Raw genomic sequence first — 20,459 nt, forward strand, 5'->3', positions numbered from 1 at the left:
GTGACCCACTCACTGAGTCATTGAGGGGCTTGGTCATGCCACACCTAAAACTCTCTATGTCTAACTGCCTTTGAGGCACACAAAAACATGCTTTTCTTACTACAAGCAGTCTCCTGCATTTTCTGTCTCTGTGGCTGGTTTATTTTCCCTTAAAGTGACCCTGTGAGCAGGAGCTGCAGCACCCACTCGTGTGCCAACACCACTGGTGGTGTGAATCACAAACCCGAGTGTCTGCATTTCAGCAGGCCCCCAGCCAAAGGGGGTGTGCATCGCAAGGTGAGCGCTCTCTTTGACCAAAACATCCCATACTTTATACAGAGGTAATCCTCCCCACCGTTGCTGCGAAGGAGCTGCAGTGGCTCAGCTCTGTGCTGGTCCGTGTATCGCTAGCGATGGACCTGTATGTTGCTGTGAGGGAATCTCTGCTCAAGGTTCTGCCTTTATTCCTTGTTCCTCTCTGTATAAAGCTTATTACGCTTGTATGCTGAAAGCAACAAGATGCTTTTAATTAAAATTTGTTACCTGAGGCATGACGAGGGATCTGTTGGTGGGGACCTGGATCACAAGCTGGAGTTCTAACTTTATCGCTTGTGACTGACTCTCACAAGGTCGTGACACCATCAGTGGCAGCTCTGATGGTCGAGGTAGGAGGCAGACATTAAATCGACTGTACTATGACAATTTCTGTAGTTTGTACTGATACACAAGGCCAGGAATTACCAGGGCTGGGTTTTCAGCTGGGGGACTGTAGAGGTAGGGCCCATAGATATTGTTAATCTTTTCAGCTACCTGCCTGTTCCAGCTGATTGACCCTTTTCTTCTTGCCCAAGCACCTGTGCATCACCTCTTTGTGGTATAACAAAAGATTCCCTGTGATTAAATCTTGATTGACATTCTCATACCTGTTAATACTTGCTATTTTCAACCTGTGAACTGGAATTAAAGCTATTCATGCTTGGAGGGTTGAGCAGGGCTGAATGTCATCAGTGGTTTACCTCCCTTTGGAGTCATCTGCCTGGTCATTTGTTTTCACAGCCTGTCTCTTCTGTGCTTGGGCCAAAACCGACTTGTTTCTGAGCTCCTACATATGCCTTTGAGGAGGACAAAGCCGCCTTGTTTGGTGCAGCTACTCCTACTCCCTCCTCGTGGGCAGCAAGGAGCCCTGGCCTTTGGAACGGGGTGCTTCCAACTACACCCAGCGGCTTTGGCGGTGATCAGGTGCTGGAGCTGCTCGTTGGAAGGGGCTGCCAAGGGTCAACAGGAACACAATAGGCAAGTCACAGGAAACCAAACTTTTCCCCCCCATCTTTCTGACAAAGGAAAACTAGAAATACAAGCAGGCGCTGCCATGCTAAGCATTGCACGCTTCCTTCTCAGCGATCTTTGCTTTCCTGCTGTAGCTAGAATAATTATACTGTAGCTTAAAGAAGTCTTGAGTCCCAGCTTGGGCCTTTAGTATGTACGCCAGTCCCGAGAGGGAAACAGAAACAAGGTTCCTTGCAAATTTCTCCCTTTCTCCAGCCTGTTTCTACCTAATCTCAGCAGGGAAGGGGGGGGGGGGGGGGGGGCAAAAAAAAAAAAAAAAAAAGAGAAGAAAGCACATTTTGCACAAGCTAGAGTTACTTCCCTACCATCTCAGGCTGAGTTAAGGATGAGAGGCTGTGAGGACCTGGTGGAGCTGATAGAAAAGGTGCAAGGGACTTTTTTTCCTCTGAGAGAGCTGTATTATTGCTCTTTTTTTTTTTTTCCTTGCATCCCTTTTGGTTCTGCCCCCTTTATTTTGGGCTGTTGATATGTTTTGGTGTTTTTTTTTTTTAATGCTGTTTTACTCTTTTTCTCTGCCACCTTGAGCACCTCTGTGTGCTGTACTGGGCTGTGGTCTCTCTCTGGCCTCTACTCGAGGGAATGGTTTATGCCCAAGGGATGCAAAGGCATTTGCTGTGGCGTTGGTTAAGAGGCTGCAGCTGAGAAACCTGAAAAAAGGACTTGGGGAAACAAGGGATATGGTGGGGAGGTGGTTTGGGACAAGCAGGCCTAGAGGGGAATGAAACCAGGACCTTGGTGATGGGCTGGAGAAGGCAGGAATATATATGCATCTCATTTGCGTGTCCAAGTGCAGCCTTTAGGACTGCCTCTGTAGCAGCACAGCAGCTTCCAGGAGCCCCCCTCTGTAGCACTGTGTGTAAGGTAAATGGCCACACCCTTTTGCCCGACTTCTCCGCTGAGGAGAGCGGATGCTCATGAGAAGCATCTGGTGTGATTTTTTTCAGGGCTTGGCATTGCTGTACCTGCAGGAAAAGATCAGGATGTGGGTCCAGGGCAGTTTTATGACCCCTCTGTGCTGTTCTGTCCAGGAAAGAAGTTTGAAGGTTACCATAGTTGTTCATATGCTTTTTTAATGCAAAATCTTCAAAAAAAAAAAAAAAAGAAGAGTTGGTTTGTTCTAGCAGTTGACTATCAAGATTACTGTGAGCATTTTCAGTTTTAGGGCTGGGTGGAGAGATCTGGGGTTATTTTTAAGCAAGTCCTTTCTTATTTATAGAGGCAGTTGATCGGGACAGATCATGGCTTAGCTAAAAATCCCAAGGGGTTTTCTTCTGCGTGGTCACGAGGGTCTGAAGCCTGTTACTACTTCTGTTTTTATCAGGCTTGATTTTTAAGCCTACTTCCCCCCTAAATGGGCTGTTCCTCATGTCACCAGCCAGCACTTCACGCCGACTTGTCCCCGGGTCTGACGACTGCTCAGAAGTGGATGGATGAATGTTTGCAGCTCTGTAGCTCTGCAGCTTGGGGAGACGTGGGGCTGTCTTGGGCTGGAACCTCCTGCTGCAAAGGGACAGCCCCAGCTATTGCTTGGAACAGTTTCTGCTCAGGCTGCCTTAGAAATCACAATGATTTTAAATACCTGGGTACCAAAAGAGATGTCCCCGTGCCAAACCGCTGACCTGGAGGTTCACGGGTAAGAGATACTGAAATTTACGGCTGCGGTAGAAAAACAAACGTGGTGTAGTCCACGGAAACAGCGGCAAGGGGGGCTCGCTGGGGTCGGTGAGTGCAGCTGGGGTTCTCTTGCCGCGGAGCCTCAGGGAGGCGTTTCGCAGCCGTAGGACTGGAAACGAGAAGCGGGCGCGTAGCCCCATCTAGTGCTTTGGCACGAATCGTGCTGCTTAGCAGGGGTGTGCACAGGCTGCGGCTGAGGTTCTGCAGCTGCAATGCACGGTGTCGAAGGACCAAACCAGGAAAAAAATCTTTGACCACTAACGTGACATTATGCGAGCCGAGTGCTGGTAGGTAAGCCTGCGCTGAAGGCCATGGGAAGGAACTGCTGAACGCACAAGTGGAGCTCAAGATAAAGGTCTTTTATCCTGTGGCTGTGTATTAAATACAGTCGGCTGTCGGCACAACCACAGTGCAGCAAGGATGCAACCCAAGGTGGCAAATACCAACCTACACCCAGGCCTGGCACTCTCCAGGAGGAACCAAGTGGTTTTTTTAATCAGATAATGTTTTCCTGGATTGTAAATTCAGTTTTTTTCATCTATGTAGGTGTGAACATAGCAAACCCTGTATTTAATAATATTCCTAAATTCCCTTTCCTCAGAGACAAAAATCTCCATCAATGGTCTGAGAGCTGGACCAAGGTGGGGGTGTCAGAGAGCTGCTAAAGGACCTGGCTCTGCACCTGTGTGTCCCTTGCCTGGGACAAATCAGCCTAAATCAGGCATCCAGAGAAGAGCCAGGAATGCAGGGCAGGTGCAAGATGTGTTGTAGAGCTCTTAGGAGAGACATAAAGTGACAGCCAAGGGATGGGATAACAGGGCTTTCTCCCTGTCTTGTAGTGGGTTTGTGTGTCATGTTTGGCAGCTCATCCGACAACAAGCCTGTTTCTCCGCAGAAATGTTTCTGTGGGTGGCAGCTGTCGGTGTGGAGCATGTTCTCAGAGCAAGTGAGGTGCAGACCGAGGGCATGGCTGTAGCAAAGCCATCTGAAGAAGTGGAACGTGCTACATGGGCTGGAGGGAGGAGAGCTGATGTCCCCGTTCTACTCACTGTGCCCCTACTCTGTGCCCTCACAGGCACAAGTGTGTGTCCTCTGAGCAGAGGAATGTGCTCACCTTCAGTGCTGGTGGCACTTGGGTCACTAGAATATAGCACTGGTCCTGGATCTACTGCCCGCACCTGGAGAAAAATAATTGTGAATCCTCACACTCTGCATAGAGGTGTTTAGGTTTGTCCCTCCTTTCTTTATTTTTCTTCCTCAGGTGGTTGCATGGAAAATGAGTGGGTGAGACCACTTAGTGATTTAGGTTGTTTGTTATTTTTTACACCACCACCCCACTCCACCCTAGTGTTTAAGAGCATTTGAGCAAAGGGAATTTCTCCCACTTCCTCAGCCCAGTCCAGGTTCCTGGGGCCTGGAAGGGGCAGGTTGGGATGTGTTTGCAGGTTGCACGAACAGGGAAGGTCACTTCTCAGCTGTGACACTGCTGCTCTGCACACCAGCTGTACAGAAGGAAGAACTTGCTTTGTGTTTGAGATTGAAGATGGAAGTGTAGAGCTTGCCTGCCAAGGCAGAAGCTCATCAGACTTCTTCAGAACAGTTCAAAGAAACCCTAATGCCTTTACTGTAAACCCTGAATCTCTGAGGACCCAACACAGCACTTTGGAGACAACATTCAAGGTGTCTGCTGCCTCCTGCCCTGAGCCTGTTTTGTGCAGCTTCTGAAGAACCATCTTGTGGTCTTGAGCAGGCAGATCTGGTGGATCTTCTCTGCATGTGGAGTCTCCTTGCTTCCTCCCGTAAGCTTGTGCCTCTCGCCTACTCTGGGAGCTGTGGCATGAGGCATGGTCACAGAGCAGCAGCGATGCTGTGGCACTGAGCTGCCTCTGTACCACCCTGCAGGGCCTTTCTGGGAGGCAGATGCCCCAGGTGCAGCCCAGCATGGGGCCCTTCCCCTTCTGTGGGCTCAGGAATGAGCTCTTCTCTGTATGCAGCGTAGCTGGCTCTTGGCTCAGTGGTTGCACCCATGAGCCCTGCAAAAATGACCTCAATAGGGATCTCATCCCTTTGACCGCCAGCTGAAGCCCTGGCTACAGAACCATGGGCTGCTTAGAAAATCTGTCCTCTAGGATTCAAAATTGCACTGGGGTTTGGCAGCATTTGAAGGAATTTCTCCTGTATTTTATTCCATTCCAGGACGAGAAAGTGGAAGAAGGTACTTAAGACAGAGGTTTTACGATGAATCTTAACATCTATGGATCTATGTGCAGGATTACTGGTGCCTCCTGCTCCAGCCTCCACGAGCGTACAGGCTGTTGCTCATGATTTCCAGAGGTTTGTAGGCAGCAGGAGTCTTCTGGATTTGAGAAAAGCTGAGATTTATCTGCACGGAAAAGTCTGGGTAGCCGTAAAGAACAGGACAACAGCGATGCATGTAAAATCTTTGGCAGCCCTGGCTTTAACCCGGGACATCAGGAATCATGCTCAGGTTTGTTCCTTGCTTTGGAGGATGTAATTGACGAGCCAGAGCTTGCCTGATGGTGGCTGATGTTGCAGCTCATCTCACTGCTAATGCATCTCTGTGTAAGATGATTTCAGCAGATTGCTGATGCTACAGGAGATAAGGACTGAGCCCCCGGCACAGTCTGAGCCCATGAGTTTGTAGCGATGAGTCAGTCTTGATTTGTTGCAGATGCCTCCTCTGTGTTGAGTACTCAGTGAGCGCCATTCAAGAGAAGACTTGAAATCTGTTCTCTGCTGTGAAATTGCCACAGAGGTCATTTAGGACCTCATCCAAAGCCTGCTAAAATGCAGAGGCTCATTGACTTCCACAGGTTTTGCACCAAGTCTGTGAGGAGCCAGCTTTTACAGAGCAGTAAAATACTCCAATGTGTGGTAGCTCCACACAGGTGTAGTGCCGTAGGAGCGAAGGCGCTGTGCAGAAAACAAGCGGTGACATGACTTTAGTGGGTACACCTTCTGGCTTGTTAGGGATTCGTTACTGCCAGCATGAAAGTATTGGGAGTTTGCGCCTGCTGAGTTCAATCAAACCTTTCCGTATTTGGTAACGTGGGAGACTCCAAGATGGTCTTTTCAGTCCCAGCTCTTTGCTTTCAGAAGTGTGGAGCACAAATTTGAGGAAAACTGTACATTGGAGGAAAAGCAGGACTTCTGCTAGCCTGAATGACATGTCCGTATACTCTATACATCTTGCTGTAAAGAGTTTTTTGGAAGGGAACAGTCTCCAGCTCTAGAGGGAGCGTTGCTACATGCATTGTGGGTTGCTCCGTTTCCCAGGGAGTTGGACTACTGCATGGAGGTCTGTCCAGGCTGGCTTAGTCCTCTATGCCACTGGAGAGACTTGGACAGCAACAAAAATCCTGAGACCTTCAAAAACATGGCTGGCCAGGATACATGAGCAAACAGAGCCCAACTAGTCCAGAGAAGATGATACAAAGGGTCAGTGACAGACAGAGTGATTCCCTTCTTCCCTCTGCATCATCCCAGGGAAAGGACAAGATGTAACGGACACAAATAGCATCCTGGGAGGTTTAGGTTCAGCACAAAGATTTTTCTAACATGAGATTAGAGAAGCATTGGCATGGATTGTGCTGGGAGGTCTTCCAGTGCTGGAAAGTTTGAAGACTGCATTGGATGAGCTCCAGCCAGGACTGTTTCAGCTGCAGCTGATCCCACCGTGGGCAGGGGATGGATTTAGCTGCCCCAGAGGGAGGAAGGGAGTGTTCTTTCCAGCCTTGCTCTTTCTGCCCTTTCGGCTTGATGCATGATATTAGACACTGATGCTGGGGTTGTGGTTACTCACCCTTCCTCCTGAAGCATTTTTAGTTCCCCTTATAGGACTTGTCATGAAAAAGCAAAGCCCAGCCATAAAACTGGGGACAGACTTTCCCCTGTAGCTAAAGTTGATGCTGGGGGCAGAATTGCAAGTCCTTGATTCAGAAGGAGCTGCGTGTTGAACACCACCATGGCCAAAATTAAAGCATCTCTTGGACTGACTTAAAATTTACAATCCTGGAAAAAGCACCTAATCAGCTTGCAGAGGTAGTTATTTATATGTGTCTTCAGCTATGCTTGAGCAGCGGGGCTTGAACTTACCTCTCTTCTTGAGTGGTGATTGTCAATGTCAGCTTAGGAGAGGAGATCTGGGGACAACAGAGATTCCACATTGTGCAGAAATAAAGGGGCGGCTCAAAAACTGCGGGAAACCAACTTGCACTCTGTTCTTCTCTTTAGTTTCTCTCTCCTCCTGTGAAAATAATGTGTGAAACCTGGAGAAGCCAGCTGGAGCCAAGGGATGCAATGGACCCTGACATTGTAAAACACTTCCATGCTAAATCCCGCCTGCAGCCTGTCTAGGGAGGTTTTGCTCTGTGGCTCATTGCACTCTCAGCTGGCATTTTGCTTCAGCTGCTCCTCACACCTGCAACAGTGCTGGCAACTGCAGGAGCTACCACGTGCAGCCCAGATGAGGTGGGGTGACGTGGGGGAGATGTGTTTTGGTCCGTATACAACATATAAATCATTGCACATGAAGCCACCAAAGCAAGGGCAGGGGTGGGTTTTTGTGGGCACGGACTTGCTGGGCTGGGAGCTGTCACAGCAGGGTGCGAGCTCACCCACCCAGACTGACTGCAGCCACTTGTGACGTGGCTGATGTCCCTGGAGAATCTCTTCCTTCTGTTTGAAGGACCTCTGCTTTTTCTGTTCCAAGTTTTCTGATCACTGTATCAGTGAAAAGAGAAAGAGAATAGAAGAAAAACAAACTGGTTAAACCACTGGCCTGGAAAACTCCAGCGTTTTTCCCAGGCTCTGCTTATCTCTGACCCTCAGCCCAATCCTTGACTATACAGGGATTGTATGCATGCCACTCCTGTTCTTGTTTTGGGATACACTTGCAAGCGTGACCCCGTATTATTTGTTCTTGGCGTACACACTTGCCCTTAGCTAGTCTTGTGAGCTTTTTGTGACTCTTATTATGGGATATAGCCTGTCCCTGATCTAGCACATGTGACAGTTAAGTCTCCTCCCCCATTCTGGACTGGTTTGCTTGCTGCTGATAGCTGCGGCGGGTTATGGCAATGCAATGCCGTCGTTTGGGCCCTTGCTCCAGCTGACATTGCTTGGACTTCTCACCCTTTTTCACCCTAACCTGATTCCTGAGCGTATGTGGGCCAGACAGAGGACACCGCTGCTTTCCTTCCCAGCAGCGCTTCCCAGATTGGAGCTTTGCTGTCATTTCTCTCTGCAGTCCACAAAAGACAGAGCTGCCATAAAATGATCACACCTGGTAGTACAACAGCTTCCTGATGTACCTGTGAAGAGATCCTGATGTTTGACCCAGCAGCTGGCAATCATCAACACACAGAGCTCCAAATAAAATACATTCCTGTGCAGCTTTCAATCCTTTGACAGAGATGTTTCCCGGTGTAAAGCTGCCATGCAAAGTTTAAGCCAAAAAAATATCATTTCTTAACCAGTGGTCCTAGAAATGCTGCTGCAAAATGCAGGAATGAAGCAAGTAACACCTGCAGCGGTTTTATTTTGGCTCTGACTTCTCATCTGCACTAGCTGTTAGGCAGGAACTGCATGATGCTCAGTTCATCATCTCATCACAGGGCTGCATGAAAGAGAGGAACAGGAACATCAGAGGAGGTGTAATGTGCTGTCCGTGCCATGCGGTTACCCTTGCTGAAACCCTAAGCCCGGGGTATCACCCAAAGCCTGCAGCCATCCCTTGTGTTCCCAGCTCCCTGGAAAGAGAGAGGGCGTGCAGGTGTCATCTTTGTACAGAAACAAGAAGGCAACTGGGTGTTGAAGCTCCTCATCCAGCATATGCGTACAGACGTCGCTCCAGGAGGATCTGCAGGTCCAGCAGTGGGTTCCTGTAGGACAACCACGGAATACCGCCAACTGCTTTTGGAGAGCACTAGGAGAAGTTTTAAACTAACAGAGATCTGGCTTTTGCGTGACCTCTGTGAGCCCTTCAGGTTGGGTCCCAATTTCAATGTGAGGGCAGTTTGCTTTTTGCTGATGTGGCTTCAGGCAGGGAGGGCAGGTAAAAGGGGACATGGCCGCCACTCAGCATGTTGTCTCTGCTGTAGCCTGCATCTGGCTTTCACTTGTTCTTGAACAAGTCATTGGTATGGGCATGTTGGATGACAAGACTTTCTTTCTTTTTCCTTTAGGTTTACTGAAGAAATAAAGATTATGCAGTGTGACCTCTGCCTGTTGGTCCCCCAAGTAGCTCATGGCCAATTTTAAACAAACTTTACATATGGAGAGAGTTGTTAAAGCTATTACAAGTTCATAAACAATGTAAAAATCTGTGCCTGGGTAGGGGAGGGAAAAGGTAGGTCATTTCCCACCCTGTTTCAGCCAGCCAGCTCTGGCTGCGATACTTGGTGGGACTCCAAGCTTGCTTAATCCTGCTGCTCACAGACCTTCTAACTTCGGCTTTTGCAGGTACAATTTTAGGAGTGACTTTTGGGATGCAGAAGCATGATCCATGGTGCTTTTCATTATGCTTGAAATTACAAGAGGGAGACTTTGCAGGCAGGACTTTCATCCTCACTAGAAGGAATGGATGGATTTGATGGCTTCCTTGCTAGCAGCGAGCTGGGAATTGCGTTGGGGTCAGGAAACACAACCAGCCTCGTCACGAGGTTGGGCTGGAAGGGAATGGAAGGACCGTGCTCTCCTGTTCTCTTGCACATTGCATTTGCTCCATAGCCAAACCGATCGTCTGCTCTCTTGTGCTCTCGCTGCTGTGATTATAGAGCTTGTGCTGTTGCTCCTCCAAAGCCCTTCCAAAAAGGCAGTCCTGCTGCAGTCCCACTCTTGAAGTACCTTGCTTGCCATTGGCTCTGTTTTTCTTCCAGCAGGCGCAGCTTGAGGGATATAAATCAAAAGGGACAAGTGGAGCGTATGAAACAGGCTACTTCAGTGTGCATGTTGGGGGAATCTCATAAAGCCCTTCACAGCAGCCAGGAGATTCCAGGTTTGGCTGCAGGACTGTAGTCCATAAAAGTTGCTGGGATAGCTCTTGTGCTTCCCCCATCCCCCTCCACGAGAGAGAGGAAACCTTTTTCTCTGTCTCATTTGCTGCTTCTACTGATGCCAGATTTCCCTGTGTGAATGCGTTTCTTTTCCTTCACACCCTGGGATAGACTTTCCATTGATCACTGCCCAACTCTGTGGCCTTTAGATCCTGGAGCGCAGTGCTGAAATAGCTTCCTTCCAGATGAAAAGGAGGGATGAGGAGCTAAATGTGGTGGGCTTCACTTCTTTATCAATTACAGTGCTTCCGAGGCTATGTGGTTAGAGAAGTGCAGAGCTCAGGAAAAATCCAGGCTGAGGACCTGGCCTCAGAAGCAAGGATTTCCTCTCTGAGATGAGCTAACTATTGCTGCAGTCTCCAAAGTAAGGATCTCCCACTGTTTTATGTGATTGTATTGTACTTTTTTTTATGTCACACACCTCATTCAAGGGGTATCTGAACGTGGTTTTCTCATGGAAAGTGCAGTCTTTTCTGGAATGCGTTGCTGTGGCGTATTGCTGAATCCCGGTACTTAGCACAATTCAGGAGGTCGGATATTTGTATAGATCACAGCACGAGTCCAGACCTGTAAGGGATTATGCTAACAAGTTTTGGAGCAGATCCGAACAGTGCTTTCAGGCCTTAGCTGTTCTCTAGTGCTTAGGGCTTAGGAGGAGACCCTCACATTTGAGAGATGCCCAAATACCTGCCTCCTTGATGTCTTTTTGTACCTTCCCATCACTGTGTGCTGGAGGAAGCATAGCTCTGCTCCATACCTCCTGTGCTGAGGATACTCATTTGCAGTGTGTGTAGACCAGCTGCAGGATCATAAGCAAGATGCTCCTGACGAATGTCATGCTTGTCCCAACTCAGAGTGAAGGAGAAGCCAGCACAGGCTGGATGTTGGGATCATGTGGAGTATCTTCTCACGTCATTTGGAAGGCAATTCTTGCTGTCATCTCCCTAACCTGTATTACAGGGCTAAGAAAGAGGGGGATGAGGGTCCTAACCCCTCGTGAACAAGGAGCAGAATAAGGCACTTGTACAGGGCTTGTGGTTCCCTGTCTCTCAAGGCAGGTAAGTGACAGCTACCCCTGATGGCCACCCTGTAGTTTTGGCCCCCTGACACTAGCTGTGCTCCTCACGGCTTCTGGTACAAATAAAGCCACCGAAGGGGACAGGAGGGGTCTGCAGACAATGCAAGCAATGGATGAGAGTACAGCTCCCAGCTGCCATCTTCTGCCTGGGCCCTGGGGTGGTTGCTTTGCCCTGGGGAGAAGGGAGGTGGTGTCTGGTAACAAACAAGCAGGCATGGAGTGAGACACTACTGAGCCTGCGGTCCTTCTCTAGCAGAGCCCTGCGTTGCGTACAAATCAGTCTGTCCATCCGTCCACACATCCATCCAACCAGCCGTGGCAGAATTAGAGATGGCTGCGATGGGGGTATTTAGAAGATTGGCACATCAGGCCAGTTTTGAACTGTAGAACTGAATCTTACTAAATTAGCAACAGGCTGCTTGCTGATTGTCAGCTCTTCCACAGTGTTAAGCAGCATCACCGCATATACAAGACTCAGTCTCTAGCAATCCTGTATATATTAGCTGTAAAAACACACGACTGATGAATGCTGTGCAGTGAGCGCTGGTGGCTGCAGTCTTGGTGGCTCCTGGCCACCCAGGTCAAGGTGACCAGACTCGAGAAAGCAAGTCAGAACCAAACTGCTTGTTGTTTTTTTCCCCCCCTCCGTCTCCCCTCATTTATGCCTGATGTTGTGCTATTGCCCAATCCCCAAAAGGGGAGGGGTGGTGGTAGCGGTGTGTTCCTCCATGGCAGATGCTGCTTACCTCGCTTTCTTTGTCTTGCCAGCTATCCTCCTTGTGTACTGGGGGGATGCTCTGCTTTTTTGCAGCCCCTTTTGTTTATCCTGGCCTCCCTCCGGCAACTTTTGCTACCGGGATGCCTCCTAAGTGTGCCTGCACCACCTCTGTCTGCCTTTTTGGGGATCACAGTGCTGACATACCTACGCAAAATTGTGTCTGACCGTGCCATCGGTGTCAGAAAGCACTTGCATGCTCTTGCTAGCTGCACTATTTTAGTAAGCTTATACTGTGGTTCAAGGCAAGTTAATATTAAATTTACACCGGTCAGTGTGTTTATAATTGGCGGATGTCATAGGTGCCTGCGTTGGCTAGGCGGGCTCTCGTGCTTGGCTGCATCAGCACGGCAGCATCACTCAGTCGCTCTGGTTTGGGTTTCGCCGCTGCGCTGCGCGGTGCGGGGGGGAGCGTGCGGGCAGGCAGGCGCAGGGCTGCAGCCCCCCCGCCATGCCCGGCCCTGCCGGACACGCACACCGCCGCGTCCCTGCGCGGCCACACCGGGTCCCGGAGCCGCGCGCTCCCCGGCAGAGGGCAGTGACAGACAGACGGACGGACGGACGGACGGACGGACGCACAACGTAGGCCAAGTGGTATTTTGCTCTTCTCCAGGGCCCTTCGGGCAGGGATCTCGAGCCAGTAAAGCTGCAGCATAAGCCGCATACTTAACTGCTGTGCTGGATGAGGCCAGGCTGCTCAGAAGCTGGCAGGATCAAGGCTCCGTGTCCTGTTTCCCCAGCTGATGACAGTGCCTGCAGCTCTGGCCCATAAAACCTGAGCTCAGTGCAGGTCTTTGGTAGGATGGGGGTGGGTTAAAGAGGTCCCTGCAGTACGCTAGTTCTTGCACAGTTCTTAGGGAGGATTTCTCTTTGGCGTAATTTATTTTGAGGGAGTGTTTCAAGATGGGCTGGGGGGGGGGAAGTCAGATGAAATCCCATATTCTGACCATAGATTTTTTGCCTGAACAAGTACAACGAGAGCTTATTGCAGATGGAGACCTTGGGAGGTGATGCCAGGAGAAAACTCCCACCCTAAAATCTGCATAAAGCTAATAATATCTTTTTTCTTTGACTAACCACCTCCTCCTCCACTTCCCTGCTGGTCACAGACACCCTGGCTCAGAGCATCACACCCGTACACCAATGCACACAAACAAAACCTGTGTGTTTTATGTACCGACTCACCAACTGGTGAAACTTGAAGCAGGACAGCTGAAATAAAACATTCAATATTAACCCATTAAAAATCCAGGAGGGTCTTTCTGTAAATCAACTGTCTCCTGGTTTGCCCCAAATAGCGCAGTGTCCTTCTCATACTGTGCCTATCCTTGTGACGTCCCAGAAGCCACACAGCAACTCGCCTGGCTAGTGTTTAGATGGGAGACCTCCAAGAGCTTCGGGTTGTTGAGAAACAAGTATTGGACATTCGGTAAGTGGCATTTTCCTCTTCTGAGTCAGTGTCGAACAAGCGCCCATTCCAGCAGCAGCAGATCTCATTCTTCAGAGCTGTCATTCTGGTATCCAAGAGCTCTCCAAAGTTAAAGTCCATCTTGTCAATATCAGAGGCACCGAGGTACTCTAGGTGCTTGCCAAAGGGGAGAGACACATGCACAGAACATGGTCCTGCCACCCGTCACAGTGTCAAGTGATGGATGGGACCTTAGCATTCAAGTATTGAGGAAAAATGATTATGTTTTTAATACAGCACGGGTTAGGTTAGATGATGCTAGAGGAAGGAGTTTTTGAAGGAGAGATTAGGATCTCCCTGTGCTTCTCCCTTTTGCTTGATAGCATCAAGCTGACAGCAGCTGGACCTGACCCTTTCTTCCAAGGGTTGCTGAATTGCAGTCTCACTTTTCTCGCAGTGCCTGCTGCTCTTTCATATATATTGCTTGCTGTGTTCTGAAAGCAGAACATCTGTCCAGTCTATGTTTCCTCCAGACTCTCCCTTGTGGGTGACATTACTGCTAATTTATACCTGATGATTCAGAGCAGAAGGTGGAGAAGATGAGGATGTTCTCAATCAGGAGCAGGGGAAACTGCACCTGGAGAGTATCTTTGCTTGGCTAAGCTGGATGTCTGGATGAGGACAAGCTCCATAATCAGAGAGGTTCATCTTTATGAGCCAAAAGGAGGTTTTATTTGCCAGGAGTTTACTCTCCTGAATATTTCCAGTGACATCCAGAAAGTCACCAGAAGCTGCAGACAAATTCAAGACCGGTCACACAGTAGAATATGGAGCAGGGGAAGGTTTTTATGTCAGAGCAAAGCAGCTATGTAATGTGGATCTTTTTTTTTCTTTTCTTTTTTTTTCTTTTTTTCCCCTACCTTCCTGGGGTCCTGTGCCATCATAAGCGTGTACAGCTGCAAGAGGTCTATGTGATGGCTCTGGGCAGGGTGACGTGCAGGCAGAAGACACCCCTCACAAGGCAGGTATGGAGGTGGGTAACGTTATAAAAAATAAAGCAGAGGAGAGGGTGGTTCTTGCAGTTCCTTCAGAGCTGGGGACAGCCTGGCCTCTGTGGCCTGATCCTAACTGCTCCATGACTCCAAACGGTGTGTGAGCTTACATAGTGGGGGACAGAATTTATACCCACCAGTGCCTGCCAAGGATTCCCACCACTGGGGACTTAATCAGTGACTGTCAATGCTTCTGTGGGGGTGACATTAGAGTTCCTTTCCACAGGATATTTCAGGGTTTTTTTTCCAGCTTGAGAGGGAAATAAGAAGCCTGGTAATAGATTTTCCCTGATTTCATCCTCAGACTGATGTGGGTGGGGAGGCCACAGTGATTACTAAGGACACGGTGGAGGTTTTCTGGGGTTCCTAGAAATTCAGTATGGGTGCCTCCAGCTGGGGCTGTTTTGTTTTAAAAGTGAACGTGAGCTGTTGGACCTGGCGCTGTGGGATGCTGACACCACCTGGCAGAAGGTTGCGCTCAGATCAGGATGACTGTATGTGTTTAATTTTGAGCTGGAGGAGGGCTATGGTGAGTCCTGGGTCAGTGACAGTGAGGTCTGGACTCCAGATGTGCGAAGCCTGGCAGCACGAGACGGGAAGGCTGTTTAGAGAAGAACGTTTTGGAAGTCTGGGGGAGTGCACAGTGGGATACTAGATCTCAAATTAAATCTTCAGCCAAAAAGGGAGGAATCTAGCAGCAGTTTTATCAGGCTGGGCTACTGCAAGAATTGCTTCAGCTGCCGGCCAGGAGTGTTGCTGAGAAATTGGCTCCTGTGGCTGCCTTATCTGATGGGTCAATGGAATGGCTTCCAGATTTTGCAAAGTGGTTCATCTAAATGTGGGGCAGTGGAACAGTGAGCTGGCTCGGGATTGCTGGGTGAACTTTTGAAAGTGCCCAGCATCAAGCGGTGCTTTCGGCTGAAGGTTGTGTGTGTCTGAAAGCCATATTGCAAGGACAGCAGGGACATGTTACTGCCAAAAAGCTGCAGAGCTTCTGGTGGTTCTGAGAGCTCAATGATCCTGATGACCTTACCCCCTTGGCTCACAAATGGGAAGGAGGTTCTGCAGCAAATAATGCTCCTTAGATGCAAAATCTTGTGCTGGTCAGTCCTGTTGTCAGCTCCTCAGATGCGAGTGCAAGATGGCTGTGGGTTCCTTGAGCAGCAGGGAGCATCTCCTGCTGTAATCGCCTCTGTGCATGGCCCCGTCTGCTCCTGTTGCTCTTGGCAGGTGTTCAGTGCTTCCCGTGACATGAGCTGTCATGGCCACTGTGCTTTGCGCTGATGAGGCATCCATTTCCAGAGCAAAACCCAAGCGTCTGACAGCACTGTGACTGTCTTTGTGCATGGTGTGAGAAATGAGCAATGCCAAACTGTGTCTTGAGTCTTTTGCAAGGACTATGACTGTGGGTAGGCAAACTAGACATTTCTGGTGTGCCCCTCTCTCTGCTCATGCTGCTCTTCAGCTTGACATCCCTTGCATGGTAAGAATCATGCTCATTTTTAAATTGCATATTTAAGCATTTTCTTGTAAGGAAAAGCCTTAGAACAGGAGTAAATAACTAATGGTACAGAGAGAGGGAGTGCCCACTAACAGGCAGGTAAGCACCTTGCTAGTGGGAACCACAGTCCCTACAAATATCAGGTTTTTCCAGGAGTAAAGAGCAGCTGTGTGAATTTTAGGGATGTGAATTCTGAATTAAGCACTGAAAGTTCTTGCTGTGTGTCTCTTAGGTGCCCAGTATCTTTGGTGGATGCATACCACTGGAGATGTTCCCTTGAAAAGCTCAAGGGGGAGAGAGTAGCTTGTATTCAGGGTGGGTTTTGAAGGGAACATGGTGAGGAAGTGGAGGACAGATGAAATACTATTTAAGCACTATGTTTTCAGTGGGGCAAAAAGGTAGGTGGGAAAACAAAACCACATTTGTATTATGGCGGTTAAGCGAGTGACTTCAGAGAGGGCTGCTCTACTCCCCAAAGAAAGTTCAGAGCCAATCTCATGACTTGCAAGCTGACCTCCATCAAGGAATTGCTCTTTTCTGTATATTTTCAATTCAGCTGCTGGTGGAGAGCTCTCAAAATCAAGAAGTCACCCCCTCCGTGGCAGTGGTTTTGGGTATGACCACCCATTCCAGCCAAAAGGCCAACAGCTGGTTGGCCATGGATGCCATGTGCTCCTACCTGCTCTCAAGGGGTTTCCCACAGGCCAGGGCAGGCAGGCATCAGGCTCAATGTCTTATGGGGACATTTGTGTAGGACCTCTGTTTGCTTTGGTGGTAAACTGAAGGTTTCAGGTTAGGTTGCCCCACTAACTCAGGTCCTTTGAAGGACCATTGGACAAAGGTAATTTTGAAATGGCATCTGGTCTAAGTTCCCTCTGGAGTCAATAGAGAGAGATGAGTTGCTTTAGACATGGAGTTTGAATTGTCTTCACAGGCTGCAGAGAAATCACAGAGCAGTGAGACATCTTATTCAAAATACAGCTGGATAGGGTGAACCCAGCCCTCAGTCCTTAGCACTCTGGGTTGAGATCTGAAATGTTTCGACTCTGAGAAACCCCCATATCCACTGGCTTTCAACTATTTCTCTTCCAAGATTGCTTCATTAATATTAATATCAATAATAATAATTAATAAATTCATTCATCCCGGCAGCCCTTGGAGTGCCCCAGTATCCCATTTCAGGAGGCGTTACACCAACACAGCCTGCTGCCATCCTGTCCCTCAGTGATCTTTGGAGCGCCTCTGTGGACCTTGTTTGGGTTTGCTGTTATAAATTGTTAATGTCAGTGATGATAAACCCTGAGTGAAGCTCCAACTCTAGGATCTCCAATGTAGACCTGAGCTGGAGATCCCATGTGGGACCCAGCTCTTACCCCTGGCTTCTTTCTCCTGCACCCCAGTCCAAGATGCGTAGCTGACTGCAGAGGGTCTAGGAAACAGGAATGGTTTAATGCTTTTTTAAACAGTTTCCTAATGAGAAGCACATGTCTGCTGCGTGGGTTGCTGCATGACCAGAGAACTGTGACCTCGTCCCACAGGACCATGATGCACCATCTCAGCTCTGCTCTGGGAGCGCCTCCTTCAATCTGAAGCCATTGTAGCCTGCCAGGGAGCTTCCAGGAGAGCTGTGGGAGTGGGTTTTCACGAGTGGGTGTTGTGGGGACCTTTCCATCAGCAGGTGTAGGGCAAACGGCCAGATAACAACTCAGAGCATAGCAGGGAATGGGGCAAGCCCTTACAAGGGAATGTACAGTATGCTGGGCACACGCAGGCAGCATCCATCAGCAAGTACAGTAGCAGCCTGGAATAGTTTGGCTGGGTAGCCCTGCATGAGGGAACGGTCCTGAAATAGGTTGATAGTCTTAATGTTATTTTTGTTGCGCTGGAAACCACAGCCCTGGCATCCTGAGTGGCTGCCAGCCCCCAGGTGGCTGTGCTGGGGTGGGTACCCCTCTGCATCCCAGCGTGGGAGGTGGGGAAGCCACCTTTCAGTGGGCAGAGGAGGGGGTTTTAGAGGGAAATGGTGAAAGGTTTGTAAAAATGAGCTTGCGGTGCTCTGGAACGGAGCAATATGAGCACAACATGGGAAGCCAGTAGCCTGTGATGCTGAGGACCAGAGACTGAAGAGCCCACAGAGGGATCCCTCCTCCCCTCTTACGCTGGTTCATTGTGTGGGTGGCAGTCAGTGCTGCGTTGCTGCAACAACCTTTGTCTCAACAGTCCATGCAATACAATAGGTGCTTCTGTCAGAGCCACCGTCTTGAAATCTATCTCAAACTGTAAAATATCTCCCAAAGTGATGGTCTCCACTGGGAACTGAACGATTCTCAACCAAATTCCAGGTTCAGTCAAAGGCTGGCCCAAAAGAAGCCCTAGGGTTGTAGCCTTAAAAATCACTTTGGGCTATGAAGTTTATGAGATCTGTAGAAACTTTCTGTCTTGGGTAACTAATTTTTAGCCAAAATCTGTGCTTTTCATATCTCACCACGAGACAAACTTTAGCAGGAAACAGTTGAACACTCAAAAGAAAATTTTGCAGAAAAAAAAGGTGTTAAGCCTAAAATTTCATACGGGAAAGTTGGGAGGAAAGCTGTGCCAAGCATCATGTATGAAGCAAACTGACTTTATTGGGTCCTCAAAATAAGTGGCCACTTTCATAAGGCGATGATGATTTCCAGATTGAATGTTCCTGACTGCTTGGAGTGTTAGGGGAGAGTGGGCTAACCTGCTGGCACTGGATTTCAAGGTGGATCACTTTTTCTTGCTGCATCTGAAACATAAGCAAAGCATGGAAATTGAGGTTGAAATTGAGGGATCTGTGAGCCTTCATGTAGCTCCCAAAGAGTTATGCTTGAAGGCACAGCCGATACATCTACTGAGGTCCCTGCACAGTGACAGTGAAGTGACATGTAATCATAAAGAGAAGTATCTCCAGAAATAGAAGCACAGTTAGATGCAGTGTATGCCCCTCCTATGCTCCTTTATTTATGGGGTACAAAAAGCACGAAGGGATCACCTCTTTTCCTCCTTCATGAGGCTGCTACTTAGGCAGAACTGGGGCTCATTTTGTCTTATGGGAGGGTGTGGAGGTGGGGGGATGTTTTTTGGGTACATAGGAGATGTTCCCATGCAAGAATACTTAAGCATCCCATGTCCTTGTGACTCCCTGGTGAGTAAGGGGAGGCTGTTCCTGTGTTATAACAGGGAACTGAAAAATGAGTGTTTCAGATGAGTACAGAGAAAGGAGGGGGCTGCAGGGAATTCATAGGTTTCACACATTCCCCACCTACTGTCCGTGGAGTGAATTGGCATAGCTCATTTATTCTTGTCACTATTATAAGCTTCTGTGAACACTCTCAAATGAAGTTATACCTTGTTAAAACACCATCTGTACGGGCACAAGAAAAAAAACTATTCATGAGTTTGTCCTGCTCCTCAAACAGTTGAGTTCCTACCTTTGCAACCAGCATCCAGGTTTCTCTTGCAACTTGTCATCCTCCTTAGGAAGGACAAAACCCCTCCCATGGCCCTTCCAGTGAACTTTCTGCCTGGAAATCCTGAAGCTGTGACTTCATTTAGAGCCTGAAGGGCCCAGCTCTGGATTGTGTCAAGCAGGATGTCCTGGGACTTGAGGTCTTGAGGAGAAGTGATGGATAGGAAAAAAAAAAAGAAATAAAACGCCATTTTTGTTTCATTTCCCAAAGGCCTCCTTAACACTGTTTCATTTCGAAACAAAAATATGCAAGGGCTGTGCGCTGGAATGGGAAGATGGTCTCAATTCACAAGTGTGGGGTTAGCTCCTGGGCTCGTGCTCTGCTCCTTCAGGGTGTGCAGCGAGGGGGAGAATGTCCTTGGGCAACATAAGATGGAGAGGACTTTCCAGTGTCCCCTGCCTTCACCTTCCTTGGGAGGAGTGGGGGCACGTTCCTGAAGTCTGCAAACCAAGTGCACGTGAGGTCAAAGTGTTTTTGGAGTAAACATTAAGCTTGTTATAATACATGGGCTATTGGATGGTTGATCATTGCACAGCCGCAAGAGTGCATTTCTCTGTTTTTAAAGTGGATTAAAATGCATCTTTTCCTCTAGATGCATTGGTAGATGTGATGGAGCTTTTTGTGGTTCTCTGGGAATCAGGAGAGTTACACGAAACAACTTCTCTCCTGAGGGTCCCCTTCCAGCATCTCTTAAACCTGACATAATTGCTCACATTTTTAGAGTCTCCAATGGTCAGAAAGATCTTAAAAATACTTGAAGACAGTGGGCCAGAAGAAGGGCTTGTGGGGTTTTATGTAAGATGATGCTGTGTCTGTGAGAACAGCCATTGATTTTTTATTGAAAAAAATATATGTAATAAATGCTATGCTTGGTAATAACATTCCCAGGCTTGAACCTAAATGTACAGAGGAATTGAGAGCTATATATGAATTACAAGTTTAGAAATCAGACCTTTCACCTACCCATCTGCCCCGACTTGGCTTTCTAGATGTATCTTTTTTTAAACAATCAGATTAAAACATTCCTAGTGATCTTTGCCTGTTAAATATGAAGTATGTAGGGAACATATCATAT

General features: G+C 48.5%; 1 protein-coding gene across 4 annotated transcripts in view; it reads left to right on the forward strand.

The window, feature by feature from the left end:
• ST3GAL5 (ST3 beta-galactoside alpha-2,3-sialyltransferase 5) overlaps positions 1 to 20,459 on the forward strand; it is a 117,096-nt gene that overhangs the window by 61,287 nt on the left and 35,350 nt on the right. For 2 of the 4 annotated variants that reach the window (XR_013930168.1, XR_013930169.1), the window contains exons 8-9: positions 156 to 2,959; positions 14,285 to 14,370. The exons of 1 other annotated variant lie outside the window; for it this stretch is intronic. The gene's annotated coding sequence lies outside the window, so the exon portion shown is untranslated. The remainder of the gene's footprint in view (positions 1 to 155; positions 2,960 to 14,284; positions 14,371 to 20,459) is intronic. One more of the 4 variants, XR_013930170.1, reaches the window with a different exon arrangement.

This window comes from Falco punctatus (assembly GCF_963210335.1).
Source record: "Falco punctatus genome assembly, chromosome: 1".
NCBI classification, from domain to species: Eukaryota; Metazoa; Chordata; class Aves; order Falconiformes; family Falconidae; genus Falco; species Falco punctatus.